The sequence below is a fragment of the Pongo pygmaeus genome, chromosome 11 (assembly GCF_028885625.2).
Source record: "Pongo pygmaeus isolate AG05252 chromosome 11, NHGRI_mPonPyg2-v2.0_pri, whole genome shotgun sequence".
In the NCBI taxonomy this organism is placed as follows: Eukaryota; Metazoa; Chordata; class Mammalia; order Primates; family Hominidae; genus Pongo; species Pongo pygmaeus.
Genome location: NC_072384.2, coordinates 31,483,860 through 31,497,981, shown reverse-complemented (window position 1 = coordinate 31,497,981; position 14,122 = coordinate 31,483,860). Strand labels below are relative to the sequence as shown.

The following is a 14,122-nucleotide window of genomic DNA, read 5'->3' as shown; positions in this document are numbered from 1 at the left end:
TTCACAATGTTGGTCAGGCTGGTCTTGAACTCCTGACCTCGTGATCCACCCACCTGAGCCTCCCAAAGTGCTGGAATTACAGGCGTGAGTTTCTGGACATTTTAAAACAATCTTCCTTAGTCTGTTTGCATTGCTATAAAGAAATACCTGAGGCTGGGTAATTTATAAAGAAAACAGGTGGGCCAGGCATGGTGGCTCACGCCTGTAATTCCAACATTTTGGGAGGCCAAGGTGGGCAGATCACTTGAGCTCAGAAGTTCAAGACCAGCCTGGGCAACATGGTGAAACCCTGTCTCTACAAAAAATACAAAATTAGCAAAGCATGGTGGCACATATCTGTAGTCCCAGCTGCTTAGGAGGCTGAGGTAGGAGGATCACCTGAAGCCCAGGGGCACAGATTGCAGTGAGCCAAGATCGCGCCACTGCCCTCCAGCCTGGATGAAAGAGTGAGACTCTGTCTCAAAGAAAAAAAAAAAGGTTTATTTGGATCACAGTTCTACAGGCTGTACAAGAAGCATGGCATGGTACCAGCATCTGCAACTGGTGAGGGCTTCAGGGAGCTTCTACTCATGGCAGAAGGCAAAGGGGAGCCAGTATATTACAAGGAGAGAGAGGATGAGAGAGAGAGGAGGCAAACCTCTTTTTAACAAGCAGTTCTTATGGCACCAAGCAGGTCACAGGGATCTGCTCCCGTGATCCGGTCACCTCCCACCAGGCCCCACCTCCCACAGTGGAGATCAAATTTCAACATGAGATCTGAAGCAGAAAATATCCAAACTGTATCACCACCACAAGCGAAAAACTTGCCCGAATAAATAAATAAACATTTATTAGTTATAGTCAAATTATCTCAAGTCAAGATGTACCCATTTATGAATTTACTGAAGACTTAATTGTGAACCTTTATATCTCTATGTAGCTGGAGCTCTAGCTTGAGTCTAATAATTCAATGGTATTGGCTGGTAAACTGACACCTGTGGCAAAGGAAGACTGAGATTTTGCTGGAAAACGACTCATCCTAAGAAAGAACTAGGAAGCAATAGTGACCTATAAGAAAGCCTTGGTCCTTAGAAAAGAGGAGAAATTCTGTGTAAAACATTGCATTGGTCTCATTCCTTTCCTCTCAGGCTTACTGAAGACCAGTGGAGAGAGGAAAGTAAGAAAGAAAGAGCTGCTTCCTTTGAAAATTTCTTACAGAATTTTCGTTCTTACTTTCCTCTCTCCACTGGTCTTCTGTGAGCCTGAGACGAAAGGAATGAGACCAATACAATGTTTTACATAGAATTTCTCCTCTTTTCTAAGGACCAAGGCTTTAAGAATACAACCCAAATCACAAAATAAGAACCACACAACCTGGAAACACAAGGTACCATCGAGGTCACTGGTGGGAGTGCCCAGGTGGGCAATAACAATGCCAAGAGGTAGACTCTGTGGTCCCCCATAACACAGTGGCTTCATCCAGGAAGAGAAGGCCTTGGTACATGTACAAACTGTTCATAGCAGCATTATGCAAAATAGCCAAAAGGTGGAAACAGCCCAAGTGTACATCAGTGGATGAAAGGTTAAACAAATTGTGGTACATAAATACAATGGAGCATCATTCAGCCATACAAAGGAATGAAGTACATCTGTGTGCTACCACATGAATGTACCTCGAAAACATTATGCTAAGTTAAAGAAGTTAGACATAAAAGGTCACATTCTGTATGATCTATTTACATGAAACATCCCCAATAGGTAGCATAACTTGGTGATTTCCAGGGAATATGGGGAGGGAATTGAAAGAGGACAACTGCTTAATGGGTATGGGATTTCCTTTTAAAGTGATGAAATCTTTTGGAACTAGATAGAGGTATTGGTTGCACAATATTATCAATGTACTAAATGCCACTGAAGTGTTCACTTTCTTTTTTTTTTTTTTTTTTTTGAGACGGAGTCTTGCTCGTCGCCCAGGCTGGAGTGCAGTGGCACGGTCTCGGCTCACTGCAAGCTCCACCTCCTGGGTTCACGCCATTCTCCTGCCTCAGCCTCCTGAGCAGCTGCGACTACAGGTGCCTGCCACCACGCCTGGCTGATTTTTTTTTTTTTTTGTATTTTTAGTAGAGACAGGGTTTCACCATGTTGGCCAGGATGGTCTCCATCTCCTGACCTCGTGATCCGCCTGCCTCAGCCTCCCAAAGTGCTGGGATTACAGGCGTGAGCCACCGCGCCTGGCTGGTTGATATGTTATGCTAATTTAACCTCATAAAAATTTTAATAAAAATAAATTACTTTTTAAAAGAAGGCTTATATGCGAGAACATGTGAAGAGCATCTAGGGAATCCAGAAATAGTTGGAGGGAAAATAGGAGATCTTTGGAAGTCAGGCATTATGTGTGTGTGCAGGTGGGAGCGCAAACAGTGAAGCTAGAGCTACAGCCACTACTATGAACTTGTACACATTTGAAAGCCTGAGCAAATTCAGATTATAAGCAGAGGGCCCCTGAATAGTGCCTTTCCTATGAGCTGGAGTTCAAGACCAGCCTGGCCAACATGGTGAAACCCCATCTCTACCAAAAATACACAAATTAGCCAGGCATGGTGGCATGCACCTGTAATCCCAGCTACTCAGGAAGCTGAGGTGAGAGAATTGCTTGAACCCGGGAGGTGGAGGTTGCAGTGAGCCAAGATTGCACAACTGCACTCCAGCCTGGGTGACAGAGTGAGACTCCATCTCAAAAACAAAACAAAACAAATAAGACTCTGACTTTGTAGAGCTTATATTCTAGAGGGAGGAAGTAGACAATAAATAAACAAACATGGCCAAGTGCGGTGGCTCATGCTTGTAATCCCAGCCTGGGCTACAGAGCGAGACTCCGTCTCAAAAACAAACAAACAAACAAACAAAAATACTATCTTGATCTGGTGCAGGACGTTGGTAGTGAGGAAAGTTGGGCATGTGTGGGGGCAGGAAGTATATGGGAGCTCTGTATTTTCTGTTCAATTTTCTGTAAACCTAAAATTGCTTTTAAAAATAAGATCTATTGAAAAAAATATTATCTAACATTTGCTAAGATGTTAATGCTAGGTTTCGTGGACTCTATATTTTTCAAATTTTTCTATTTTGTATTTAACATCCTTCTCTTATACTTAATGACCTCAAAAGTCATACTGTCTCAGTGATAAAAGCTGCTCCAAGGAGACATTAATGAGGCAAACTCCTGCAGGGGAGACCTAAAGTTAAGGTCATTCCAAGATGAGTATTTTCTGAGAGATTTGGCTGCCTGGTCTTCTTACCATCTATATATTCATGATTTTGAAAGTACCTGTTTTATGTTATAATTGAACTGCAGTTCAAATCCCTTGAAAGCACAATAAAGGAGACTTTGCAAGGTAAAGCAGCACTCTAGGTATTTTAGATTTTGCAAGATTTACCTTTTAAAATGTAGCCTAATAGGCAGGGCGCGGTGCCTCACACCTGTAATCCCAGCGCTTTGGGAGGCCAAGGCAGGCAGATCACGAGGTCAGGAGATCGAGACCATCCTAGCTAACATGGTGAAACCCCATCTCTACTAAAAATACAAAAAATTAGCTGGGTGTCGTTGCAGGCGCCTGTAGTCCCAGCTACTCGGGAGGCTGAGGCAGAAGAATGGTGTGCACCCGGGAGGCGGAGCTTGCAGAGATCGCACCACTGCACTCCAGCCTGGGCGACAGAGTGAGACTCTGTCTCAAAAAAAAAAAGAAAGTAGACTAATAACAACTGCATATGCAGTAGCTTGCTGCTTAAACAAATGAGACCTAGAGATATAAATGTACCTTTTAGGGGGCAAATTAAGGACATTTTCTACAGGATTTATACTCCCCTGTCTCCTGCAAGGCAGTTTTGTTGGTGGGTACAACCTATCATTTGTTGGTTCTTGACACATCCTGTTTCCAGCTTGCAGCAGCACTGTGTTCTGCTTTGTCACCTGTTACTCTTACCCTATGTCTCACCTGCCCCTAATCTGGAACCACTAGTTTTATCTCTGATATTCTCTAGTGGCTATCATAGATAACACACAGAATAGAATTTGATAACACTATTCAGCATTTATTGTTCAGTTCCTGCATTTCTACATCCTCAACCAGTTATGTTTTTTTTTTTTTTTTGGAGATGGAGTTTTGCTCTGTCGCCAGGCTGAAGTGCAGTGGCACGATCTCAGCTCACTGCAACCTCTGCCTCCCGGGTTCAAGCGATTCTCCTGCCTCAGTCTCCCGAGTAGCATGTGTGCCACCATGCCCAGCTAATTTTTGTATTTTTAGTAGAGACGGGATTTCACCATATTGGTCAGGCTGGTCTCAAACTCTTGACCTCATGATCCACCTGCCTCGGCCTCCCAAAGTGCTAGGATTACAGGCGTGAGCCACTGCACCCGGTTTCAAGATAGTATTTTTAATGTAATGATTTTACACACAATTTTTCCATGCCTCTCTTGTCTGACAAATATAAGTTAAATGATTGCTTTGGCTGGGTGCAGTGGCTCACGCCTGTAATCCTAGCACTTTGGGAAGCTGAGGCAGGCGGATCACTTGAGGTCGGGAGTTTGAGACCAGCCTGGCTAACATGGTGAAATCCTGTCTCTACTAAAAATACAAAAATCAGTCGGGAGTGGTGGCACACACCTGTAATCCCAGCTACTTGGGAGGCTGAGGCACGAGAATCGCTTGAACCCAGGAGGCAGAGGGTGCAGTGAGTTGAGATCGTGCCATTGCACTCCAGCCTGGGCGATAGAGTGAGACTCTGTCTCAAAAAAAAAAAAAAAAAGATTGCTTTTCACATTGTGCATTTGTTGCAGCTAAGATAAGAAAGGTCTCTGATAGTTCAGCATGAATGAGCCTTCAACCTTCCTCACAGACCAAGTGGATAACTTACCCAGAAGCATCAAAACCAGACCCCTGCATAATACACACAGGATTTCGCTGTGTGGTGAATCAATTGCCTCCATCCCATCAGCTTCCCTGCCAGACTTAAACTGTCAGTGATCGTTTTTCTTTTTTCTTTCTCTCTTTTTTTTTTTTTTTTTGAGATGCAATATTGCTCTGTTGCCCAGGCTGGAATGCAGTGGTGTGAACTCAGCTCACCACAACCTCTGCCTCCCGGGATCAAGCAATTCTCCTGCCTCAGCCGTGCAAGTAGCTGGGACTACGGGCACGTGTCACCACGCTTGGCTAATTTTTGTATTTTTAGTAGAGATGGGGTTTCGCTATGTTGGCCAGGCTGATCCCAAACTCCTGACCTCGTGATACATCTGCCTCAGCTTCCCAAAGTGCTGGGATTACAGGTGTGAGCCATTGCACCCGGCCTTTTTTCTTACATAAATGAAGAAACCTTCTAAAACTAACTGCATACTGTGCTGGATTTATGTATTTATGCTGTATAATTAGGGCTTTGAACTTTGACTGAAATGCAGTTTCATCACAAGATTCCATGAAGCTAACCCAACCCTTCCTTGTTCAATCCCTGGGAAAACTTGTGGTTGATACAATTCAATACAAACATAGTAAGGATACTGAACAAATTAGCAGAAATCTAGTGCTTTGGTTGATTAGCTCTTTATCAGGCACCAACTCTGTGCCTGATATGGTATTTACCATGCAATAGTAAGTAAATCAGAAATCCTCTTTGTTATTGAGCTCAGTCTCAATGTAGTGGCTCTTGATTGGTTGATTTTACCCCTCAAAAGACATCTAGCAGTTTCTGCAGAAAGTTTTTGATTGCCACAGTGGGGAAAATGCTACTGGCACCTAGTGGGTAGAGGCAAGGGATGCTGCCAAACCTCCTACAGTAATACACAGGACAGTCCCTATGACAAAGAATTATCTGGCTGAAAATGTCAATAGTGCCAATGCTGAGATACCTTGGCCAATGAATGTAAATACCTTATTCACAGAGGTACTACACAGTAAACTCAAGTTTCCCTGGATGGTTCTACCTGCCAGGAATCCTCACTTAAAAATGAAGTGCTTGAGGTCAATGTAAACATCTCAAAACTGAAACGGAAATATGTAAGCCAATATTAATGCATAAGGATGAGTACTGAAAATGATAAAACATAAATGAAAGTAACTGAAGAGGCTGGGCGCAGTGGCTCATGCCTGTAATCCCAGCACTTTGAGAGGCTGAGGCTGGAGGATTGCTTGTGCTTAGGAATTTGAGACCAGCCTGGGCAAGATGACAAAACCCCATCTCTACAAAAAATACAAAAATTAATTGGGCATGGTGGCATGTGCCTGTAGTCCCAGCTACTTGGGAGGCTGAGGTGGGAGGATGGCTTGTGCCTGGGAGGCAGAGGTTGCAGTGAGCTGAGATCATGCCACTGCATTCCAGCCTGGGTGACAAAGGGAGACCCTGTCTAAAAAAGAAAAATAAATAAATAACTGAAGAAGACACAAATAAATGGAAATACATCCTGTGTTCATGGATTAAGAGAATTAATATAGTTAAAATCTCCATGCTACTAAACATTATCTACATATTCAATGCAATTCCCATCAAAATTCCAATAACATTCTTCACAGAAATAGAAAAAAGTCCTAAAATTCATATGGAACCACAAAAAACCCCAAATAGCCAAAGCAATGTTGAACAAAAAGAACAAAGCTGGAGGCATCATACTATCTGGTTTCAAAATATACTACAAAGATACAGTAATGAAAATGGTGTGGTACTGGCAAAACAAACAAACAAAAAAACTGGATGCATAGACCAATGGAAGAGAATAGAGAGCCCAGAAATAAATCCACTTCATTTATAGTTAGTTGATTTTCAACAAAGGTGCCAGGAACACACAATGAGGAAAGGAGAATCTCTTCAGTAAATTATGTTAGGACACACAATATCCGCATACAGAATGAAATTAGACCCTTATCTCTCATGTCATATTAAAAAATTAACTCAAAATGGATTAAAGACTAAATGTAAGACCTGAAACTATAAAAGTATTAGAAAAAAATAGAGAGGAGGGGAACCAGGCATGGTAGCTTACATTTGTAATCCCAGCACTTTGGGAGGTGGAAGCAGCAGGATCGCTTGAGGCCAGGAGTTGGACCAAGACCAAGATGCCTCTACAAAAAATAAAGAAATGAGCTGGGTGTGGTGGCACATGTCTGTGGTCCTAGCTACTCAGGAGGCTGAGGTGAGAAAATCCCTTGAGCCCAGGAGTTCAAGGCTATAGTAAACTATAATGCACCACTGCATCCCAGCTTGGGTGACAGAGTGAGACCTTGCCTCAGAATAACAAAATAAACAAACAAAAAAGCCAGGGGGAGAGCTCCCTGTCAGTGGTCTCGGCAATGATTTTTGGATACAAACCCAAAAGCACAGACAACAAAAGCAAAAATAGACAAATAGGGTTATATCAAACTAAAAACTTCTGCACAGCCAAGGAAATGATGAACAGAGTGAAGAGACAACCTGTATAATGGGAGAAAATATTTGTAAACCATTTATTTATGAAGGGACTATATGCAAAATATATAAGGAATTCAAGCAACTCAGTAGTAAGAAAACTGGTAACCTAATTAAAAAATGGTCAGGCTAGGCGCAGGGGCTCACGCCTGTAATCCCAACACTTTGGGAGGCTGAGGCGGGCGGATCACCTGAGGTCAGGAGTTTGAGACCAGCCCGGCCAACATGGTGAAACCCCATCTCTACTAAAAATACAAAAAATAGCCAGGCATGGTTGCCGGCAACTATAATCCCAGCTACTCAGGAGGCTGAGGCAGGATAATCGCTTGAACCTGGGAGGCAGAGGTTGCAGTGAGCTGAGATTATGCCACTGCACTCCAGCCTGGGTAACAAAGCAAGATTCTGTCTCAAAATTAATAAATAAATAAATAAAAATAAAAATAAAATAAATAAATAAAAAATGGGCAAAACACCTGAATGGCATTTCTCAAAAGAAAACACACAAATGCTCAGCAGGTATATTTTTTAATGTTCAACATCATTAATCATTACAGAGATAGAAATTAAAACCACAATGAGATATTATCTCACACCTACTAGAATGGTTGTTACCAAAAAGACAAAAGTTAACAGTGGTAGAGAGGATGCAGAAAAAAAGGAAACCCTCACTCACTGTTGTGGGAAATGTAAATTAATACAGCCAATTATGGAAAATAGTATTGAGGTTTCTTAAAAAATCAAAAATAGAACTACCATATAATCTGACAATCTCACTACTGGATATATATCCAAAGGAAATTAAATCGGTAGAGTTGTCCCTTGGTGTCCTCGGGAGATTGGCTCCAGGAACCCCTGAGGATAACAAAATTAGCAGATGCTCAGTCTCTGATATAAAATGGAATAGTATTTGCATATACCTCTAAGTCACCTCTAGATCACTTCTAATACCTGTATAAATCTGTTCTCGCACTGCTATAAAGAACTTCCCTGAGACTGGAACATTTATAAAGGAAAGAGGTTTAATTGATTCACAGTTCCACATGGCTGGGGAGGCCTCAGGAAATTTACAATCATGGCATAAGGGGAAACAGGCACCTTCTTTACAGGGCAGCAGGAGAGAAAGAAGTGCAAGCAGGGGAAGTGCTAGATGCTTGTAAAATTATCAGCTGTCATGAGAACTCACTCACCATCACAGGAACAGCACGGGGGAAACTGCCCCCATGATCCCATCACCTCCCAACAGGTCACTCCCTTAACACGTGGGGGTTATGAGGAGTATAATTCAAGATGAGATTTGGGTAGGGACACAGAGCGAAACCATGTCAACACCTAATACAGTGTAAAAGCTAGGTAAATAGTTGTTATACTGTATTGTCTTTTTATTTTTATTGTATTGCTATTTTTATTGTTTTGTTTTCTGAACATTTTTGATTTATGGTTGGTAGAATCCATGGATGTGGAACCCATGGATATGGAGGGCCAACTTTATGTCAAATACATATTCTGTGTTCCCATGTTCATTGCAGCATTATTCACAGTAGCCAAGATACAGAATCAACCTGTGTCCATCAACAGATGAATGCATTAGACAATGTGGTAGGTATATACAATAGAATACTATTCAGCTTTCAGAAAAATCTGTCATTTGTGACAACATGGATGATTCTGGGAGATATTATGCTAGGTGAAAAAAGTCAGGCACAGAAAGACAAATGCCATATGATCCCTCTTATATGTGAAATCTAAAGGAGTTGAACTTAAAGAACCAGAGAAGAGAATCGTGGTTACCAGGTGCTAGGGGGAGGAAGGGTTGGGGAGCTGCTGATCAAAAAACACAAAATTTCAGTTACATAGTCAGAATAAGTTTAGCGATCTACTGTGCAACATGGTGACTAGAGATAATAACAATGTATTATGTTATTGAAAATTGCTGAGGGTAGGCCGGGCGCAGTGGCTCAAGCCTGTAATCCCAGCACTTTGGGAAGCCAAGGTGGGCAGATCACGAGGTCAGGAGATCAGGACCATCCTGGCTAACATGGTGAAACCCTGTCTGTACTAAAAATACAAAAAAATTAGCCAGGCATGGTGGTGGGCACCTGTAGTCCCAGCTACTAGGGAGGCTGAGGCAGGAGAATGGCGTGAACCCCAGAGACAGAGCTTGCAGTGAGTCAAGATCACGTCACTGCACTCCAGCCTGGGTGACAGAACAAGACTCCACCTCAAAAAAAAAAAAATTGCTGAGAGTAGATTTTAAGTGTTTTCATCACAAAAAATAAGTATGCAAAGTAATGCATATATTAATTAGCTCAATTTAGCCATTCTACAATGTGTACATATTTCAAGACAACATGTACATGATAATTAAAATAAATATCAACTAAAATAAATTTTTAAATGTTTTTTAAAAAGAAAGTTATAGAAGTAACTGCTGGAATTTGAATATGGACTGTGCATTAGATGATAATATGGTATCCAAGCTAAATATACTAAATTTTATCAGTGTTCTGTGGTTAAATAAGAGAATATCCTTGTTCCTAGGAGACACATCAGGAAAGGGGAAAGGGTTATGGCATCTGCAACTTCCTCATCAAGAGTTCAACAACACTATTAGTAGTCATAATAACAATATGTGAGTATGTATTTTATTATGCATAGATATAAAGGGATGGTGGTAGAACAAATACTGCAGAATGCTAACAATTAGAGAATTGAGACGAAGAGTGTATGAGAGTTCATCATACTATTGTTGGCAACTGTTTTGTAGATTTACATTTTTCTGTCTTTCTTTTTTTTTTTTGAGACTGAGTCTCACTCTATTGCCCAGGCTGGAGTGTAGTGTCACGATCTTGGCTCACTGCAATCTCCACCTCCCGAGTTCAAGCAATTCTCCTGCCTCAGCCTCCCGAGTAGCTGGGATTACAGGCAGCCGCCACCACACCCAGCTAATTTTTTATTTTTATATTTTTAGTAGTAGAGACGGGGTTTCATCATATTGGCCAGGCTACTCTCAAACTCCTGACCTCAAGTGATCTGCCCGCCTCAGCCTCCCAAGGTGTTGAGATTATAGGCGTGAGCCAGCGTACCTGGCCTTATATTTTCAAAGTAAAAAAATTTTAAATTACATATATCCAGTCGGGCGTGGCTCACTGTAGCCTCCAACTCCTCAGGCTCAGATGATCCTCCCAACTCTTAACCCCTGAAACTCTAGATAAACCCTACTGTGACCTAGAATGACTCCAGGCTATTATATACTCATTATCTCATAATAGTGAAGACATAAACAATTGATCATCCTCATCACCCCAAGTTTGGAACATCATTAATTGTTTGATACATTCATTTGTTCAATAAACATTTAGTGAGTGCTGAACCCTCTCCTCCACCAGCCTTTCATGATCTGAGTAAATGAACCTCCAAGGCATGCTAAAGTGAGGAAGGGTCACTCTTTATTCACCTCTGTTCCTCACACCTTAGTACATCGACCAATTCTGCCAGCTCTTACCTTCCAAACACCTCCTGAGTCCAACTATTTTTCACAACTTCCACCTTGATACTCTGGTCCCAAACCACCATCACCTCTTGCCTTGACTACCAGAACTGCTCCTGATGGAATTGCTTCCATTCTTGCCCTATACAGTCTGTTCTCAAAATTAGAAATATCTAGAAAGATCTTCTAAAAATGTGAATCAGATTACGTCACTCTCATTCTCAAAAGCCTCCCACTGTTCCCAGCACAGTGAATAAAATCTATATTTCTTATTGAAGCCTTCAAAGTCCTAAATAAACAGCCCTCTACCTACCTCTTCTCCCACTTAATCCCAGCTCACAAGATGGCAGCCAAAGCACCTTCTTGCTGTTCCTTCATTATTCCTTGCCTAGGACACTTGCATTCTCTTCTTTTACATTATTTCCAAAGTGTTCCAACATTACTTCCTCAGAGAGGTTTTTCCCAATCCACCCAATCTAAAATTACTTCTCCTGGCTGGGCGTGGTCACTCATGCCTGTAATCCCAGCAGTTTGGGAGGCCGAGGTGGGAGAATCACCTGTGGTCAGGAGTTTGAGACCAGCCTGGCCAACATGGTAAAATCCTGTCTTACTAAAAATACAAAAATTAGCTGAGCACGGTGGTATGTGCCTGTGGTCCCAGCTACTCAGGAGGCTGAGGCAGGAGAATCGCTTGAACCCAGGAGATGGAGGTTGCAGTGAACCAAGATCATGCCACTGCACTCCAGCCTGGGTGACAAGAGTGAGACTCCATCTCAAAAAAATAAATAAATAAAATAAAATTACTTCTCCCAGCCTAGCGTGCTCAGGTGCATGCCCCCCACCCCCAACACACTCCCATCACTCTTCATTCTCCTACCTTCCTATATTCTCTTTAAAATAGCACTTATGGCCAGGCATGGTGGCTCACACCTGTAATCCCAGCACTTTGGGAGGCCGAGGCCGGCAGATCACCTGAAGTCAGGAGTTCGAGACCAGCCTGGCCAACACGGTGAAACCCCGTATCTATTAAAAATACCAAAAAAAAAAAAAAAAATAGCCAGGCATGGTGGTGGGCGCCTGTAACCCTAGCTACTCGGGAGACTGAGGCAGGAGAATCTCTTGAACCCAGGAGGTGGAGGTTGCAATGAGCTGAGATTGTGCCACTGCACTCCAGCCTGGGTGACAAGAGCAAAACTCTGTCTCAAAAAAAAAAAAAAAAAAAAATATATATATATATATATATATAGTACTTATCCCTAACGGGAACTACTCTGTGTGTGTTTGTGTGTGTGTGTGTGTGTGTGTGTGTGTGTCTGTGTGTGTGTATGTATGTGTATTTTCCCACCAGAATATCAGCTCCATGAGGGCAGAAACTTTTTCTGTCTTATACAGTGCTGTATTTCCAGCACCTAAATCAGTGCCTAAAGCATAGAAGGAGCTCAATTAATATTTTTTGTTTAATTTTTACTTTTTTAGAGACAAGGTCTTGGTCTGTCACTGAGGCTGGAGCACGGTGGCACAATTATAGCTCACTGCAGCCTCAAACTCCTGGGTTCAAGCATCCTCCAGCCTTAGTCTCCTGAGTAGCTGGGACTACAGGCACATGCCACCATGTCCAGCTAATTTAAACTTTTTTTTTTTTTTTTTTTTTTTTACAAATGGGGTCTTGCTATGTTGCCCAGGCTGGTCTTAAACTCCTGGCCTCAAGTGATTTTCCTGCCTTGACCTCTTAAAGTGCTGGGATTACAGGAGTGAGCCACTGGGCCTGACCTGAATTAATATTTATTGATAAAATAAATGTATGACAAATGTTTCCTGACAGTTTTTCTTAAAGAAGCCCTCTGCTCCAGTGTAGCTAGCTTCAGCTGATGTTGTTGGAACCATTATCCTCAACTTTTCAGAGCTCTTGCTGTTACTGCTCCCTTGTCCTCCTAGGAGCTCTTAAAGGCCAGGAAGATGAGAGGGCAGAGAGAGAGAGATTCAGTTTGGAGGAAATCCATTCACTTTTCAGCTTCGCATTACACATTGGTGACAGAGTTGGTGTCTGAACACACAGGATTATTTGAGACAACAGGAAAGGCAACTGTGATTTAAAAAAAAAAATACCTTCTCTCCTGGACTATCATCACATCTGAAATTCTACTCTTAAGGATTAAATTATTAAGACATCTACATCAAGATATTGATTCTTCTTCAATTATTCAGACCATTAACCTGTTCTTAAAAAATGGTGTTCTCCCTTCTCAGTGCCTAGCACATGCCTTGCACAGAGGTATTCAATAAATATTTGTTCAATAAATGAACAGACTCCCCTTTCTGAATTTACTACCTCCTCTTCCTCACCATTCGCTTGAATCTCTATTCTGCATGTCTAGCCTTTACCACTCCGAACTCTGATAGTTGTTTTCCACCTTTAATCATACTCCTAGACATTTTGCCACAATAAATATGCTAGCTATTGGGTAACAGCAAAGACCTTGGCAGCTGACATGAAGGGCACAGATGCTTTTCTGAAATCTAATCTCTCCAGCCTAACATTTAAGCTTGCCAAGAAACTGATTCCAGCCCATGTGTTCCACACATAATCTGCCCAACTTCCTCATCAGAACCCTCTGTTCCAAGGTAGCTGGCCTCCTCACTGTCCTCCGAGGCATTTGTACCTCCACCTTTATAACTGCTTCCACATTTCCTCACCCCCTTTCCTTCTTCTGCCCATGGAAATGACACCCATTCTTTAGGGTTTGGATCAAGGAACAGCTTCTCCATAAATCTACCTCGGACCATGCTAAGCTAATTCATCTCACTTTCTTCTGAAATCCCACAGTGATAAGCATTAGTATCACTTGTTTGAACACATAATTACATATCACCCCGGGTCATAATTTAATTGTTCCTACATTTATCTTGTCTCTTCATCTTGTCTATATAATCAGAGAATATATTTTATTTTTCTAATCTATTTCTTCTATATTTCATATAGAGCCCAGCTGGTTGCTTTTACTCAATGCTAGAGCTCAGTTAGTACTTTTTAAAATTGAATTGAACAATAAATTAAATACATTTGACTATAGAAGAGATGTAGCTGTTGTCACAAAGGTCTGGCTAAAGCCAAAGTTGAATTCTCATGGTGGGCATTGATAGCAAGACGTCACATAGAAGAACCCTGTTTCAAGACTGAGGAGGGATGAAGGCTGATAGGAAACATGACAG

General features: G+C 41.9%; 1 protein-coding gene across 4 annotated transcripts in view; it reads right to left on the bottom strand.

Annotated features, from left to right (window-relative positions):
• SLC35F5 (solute carrier family 35 member F5) overlaps window positions 1-14,122 on the bottom strand; it is a 114,983-nt gene that overhangs the window by 56,384 nt on the left and 44,477 nt on the right. The window contains exon 2 of one of the 4 annotated variants that reach the window (XM_063647377.1): window positions 7,004-7,082. The exons of the other annotated variants lie outside the window; for them this stretch is intronic. The gene's annotated coding sequence lies outside the window, so the exon portion shown is untranslated. The remainder of the gene's footprint in view (window positions 1-7,003; window positions 7,083-14,122) is intronic. 4 annotated transcript variants of the gene reach the window in all.